This window comes from Dermacentor andersoni, unplaced genomic scaffold (genome assembly GCF_023375885.2).
Source record: "Dermacentor andersoni unplaced genomic scaffold, qqDerAnde1_hic_scaffold ctg00000033.1, whole genome shotgun sequence".
In the NCBI taxonomy this organism is placed as follows: Eukaryota; Metazoa; Arthropoda; class Arachnida; order Ixodida; family Ixodidae; genus Dermacentor; species Dermacentor andersoni.
The window spans coordinates 3,379,530-3,382,995 of NW_027314755.1; the positions used below are offsets into that span (position 1 = coordinate 3,379,530).

Below are 3,466 nucleotides of genomic sequence, written 5' to 3' on the forward strand. Positions count from 1 at the left end.
GTAAGCATGAGTGTCTGCTATTTAAAGAAATCCTGCTCCAATAAGTGCTTGACATGTCTCGTTTGTTGCTATACGTTTCAATATGTGCTATACAGATTGCTGACGACATTTCAGTTGCTGTGTAACTCATGCTGCTCTTGCGTGTCACACATGAACAGACATCTCCAGCTTTGGAACAATGCATACTGCACAGTAAAATAGGCATTGCAAAGCAATATTCAACAATGCAAGATTGGTTGCCATTCACCTTGGAAATAACCTTTATTTAAAGAAAATTCCCTGGCGAGACAATATTCAAAAGCACAGTGAACAAAGCAAAGGAGTAACATAATGGCACATGGTTATTTGTCACTGCATGTGTATCTGTCATGCTCAACATAGACAAATCATGTGCTTTTCACTGCTGCAGTATGCAGCATACTATGATTAGCCACATGTGAGCACACGCAATGTGTTATGTTGAAGTGCACGGCCTATTTACTTTTATGAAAATAAAAATAAAACATGTTACACCGGCACATGTCTCCGCCTCATTTGCCAGCGAATGCGCCAGCGCACACTTTGCAGGTAGGCAATGCGCAAATTTCTGGGCAGCCGAAACACACCAACTATGGATTCACGCACCGCACGGCCTCTTTGAAACAAAGCTCGACAAGGCTGTACAGGGTGCGCCTGCGGTGGCACCTGTACTTGAAGCGGCACTTGTGCCTGGGCTGGCTCCTGTGCGCTGTCGTCATGTGCACCGTCGTCACCTGGGTCGTCTGGCAGAGGCACGCCTGCTGCAAGGCAGAGGTTATGCAGCGCTGCACAAGCTGCAACAATAGTGGCTGCTTTCTGAGGCGAGTAGTGGAGCACCCGATACCTCTGCAGGCATCGGAAGCGGCTCTTAACGACTCCTATGCACCGCTCAACGGCATTTCGCATTGATGCGTGTGCCTCATTACAGCGCCCCTCTGCCGTGAGGCGATTTGGGTGACCAGGCACAGGAGTCATGATCCATGGCTCTAGCGGGTACCCAGAGTCCCCTGTAAAGTGTTGCACGTTAGTGAACGAACGTGGATACATTAAGGCACAATGCAAGAACACAGTCTACGCCAGGGCCCTTTTACAACAGCAGCGGGTCTTGGATTTATTGTTGCAATATCTATCGAACATTGACCTTCCGAGAAAGTTGTAAAGAAAGTTCGACTCATTTTAAAGAAAAGCCCAATTTCACCTGTTGTCTCGGCTGCAAATCTCATTCTCAGGTTAAGTTGGACATGTAATATTTATTTCATGCTCGTGGTTTTCTGCTCCGCTCATCCCATTTGCTTCTCCCTAAATGTACATCCTCCACTAAAACTAATTAGCTCTTCTCTCTTCAGAAGTGTTATTTGATGAAACACTTCTAAGGTCTACTCTCGAATATGCTGCCAGTATCTGGGATCCTTACTCTACCTTTCGTACCTCTTCTCGTGAAGGTACCCGAACTCGAGCTACCCGTTTGATCCTTTCTAATCATTCCAGCACCACATGTCGCTGCAACAAAAAAAATTGCAGACATTGTGACACAAAGAAAAATAGCGCAACTTGCACTATTCTACAATATATACTACACCGATCACTAACGTCGATGCCGAAAGTTTCACGCACACGCTTATTCCTTCGTTCCAAGGACAGTGACCAGGAACCAGCTACCCGAGTCCATTGTCACCAACCCTTTTCCATCATACTTGAAAACTGCCATTTCGACGTGTTCTGTAGAATTACACCCCTGCCTGTAACGCTCCACGTGGCATTCAGTGTATTGAAATTAATAAGTAAATAAACAGAATAACATGTAAGCTGTTGTATACATGCTGGTAAAAATATCTGCCTTCTAACACAGACATGTTTCTCTAGATAGTCGCTGCAGGTTCATTAGGTACTGCTGCATTCACAACACATTTCTAGCAAATCACGCTTTCTTAAAGCTTGCTAGGATGCAAAACTATTTGACTGTGTATGTTTAACATGTGGAAGAAGCACTGCTACTTTAGGTGCACTTACCAAGCAAGACTTCTCCATGAAGTAACAGGCCACGAGTGAGGCGGCGGCGAAATGCAGAATGCCTCCAAACGAAATAATCGTGGCACGATCCCGGAAACCGTGGGTCAATTGCCAGGATATTCAGCTTTGCATGACACACCTCGTAAGAGAAAGCAAAGAGAAGGTGTCAATGCCACTGCGACAAATATCTGGCACAAACTTTTGCTTACAACACTACTTGCCAATCAGTTACTGTTCAGTCAGCCAACACAATTACAGAAAAGGAGATATCAACATACGCAGTAGGCAGTTGAACTAATCATCAGCATGATAACAATGTCATCTTAACCTACAAATGCAATGTTGGCATGTGTACATGTGCTCATGTATGGCGTGCTGTCACTACACAATGTGCAAAATAATTCCTTTGGTTTCTTCCGTCCATATTGCACAAGATTCTGCTAGAGAGTGCCACCTGTGTTTTTTTTCTTGTTTTTCCAGACAAAGTGCCTATTACAAGCGAAAGAACGCGGAAGTGGCAGCATGTGCCGTATTAACAGCTAGAGCAAATGAGTGTCCACACATTCTCATTCTCCCTCACACCATTTTCATTGATGGGATGCTCCTTTTCACGTTTACACTCTGTTGGCCACAATGCTTTAGTTTTACGTCGAATAAGAATCACAAGGGCTCCTCTTCTGTTAGGATCGCTCGCAGACGAAGACTCCCTTCACTGCTACGGCGTCTATTCCGGTTTAAGTCGCGCGTAATGTGTTTACATTGTAGCATCGAAAAGGCTATTCAACTGTGATTAGAGAGCACTGAAAAAGTGCGGCCGGGTTCTATTGCCAAGATCAAAGTCGTCATTACATATACAACACAAACGCTACTTTCTCGAATAGGAACGCAAGTATTACCGGCAATTGATGAAAAATAACGAAACGAAGTTTTTTACAACGTGCACTCGCGCAATCACATATCGAAAATATTTGTCAATGAACAATACTCACAACCATGCAGTTGAGGGCGTAATACCCTTTACGGCTCCAGTACGATTCCGTTTCGCCGGGGCCGAGCTTCTTAGGGCGAACGATGGCTATCAGACTCCCGTCCACACATCCTAGAAATCCTGGAATTTTTCCACGGCTAAGAAAGCCTTCCTTGACGGCGGCTTTCTAGGCCGTGGATGGGAATCCAACACATCCTTTTTCTTTGCCCACAACCGTAATGGCCTTAGCGACAGCTGTAATGATCCGGCTGACCGAAGGATGCGACAGTGCAATCGCTTCTTCATTCCCGACGCACTGTTGAAAGCTCCCGGTGGCAAAAAACCGCAGCGCGCAGAGCACTTTCATCGTAGAGTCGACACCACGAAATCTTTGAGGTCCGAGATGTCCTTCCAGCTCATCGCAAAGACTTCACACTGTGTCTTTGGAGAGCCTAAAATTCCTTCGAAACT

General features: G+C 45.4%; 1 long non-coding RNA gene across 1 annotated transcript; it reads right to left on the minus strand.

The window, feature by feature from the left end:
* Nucleotides 1-242: 242 nt before the first annotated feature.
* On the minus strand, nt 243-3,240 carry LOC140214410 (uncharacterized). Its single transcript, XR_011891351.1, has 3 exons — nt 3,018-3,240; nt 2,029-2,167; nt 243-1,025 (listed from the first exon to the last, which is right to left on the minus strand). It is a non-coding gene; the product is annotated as an uncharacterized lncRNA (long non-coding RNA).
* Between the last annotated feature and the right edge of the window lie 226 nt (nt 3,241-3,466).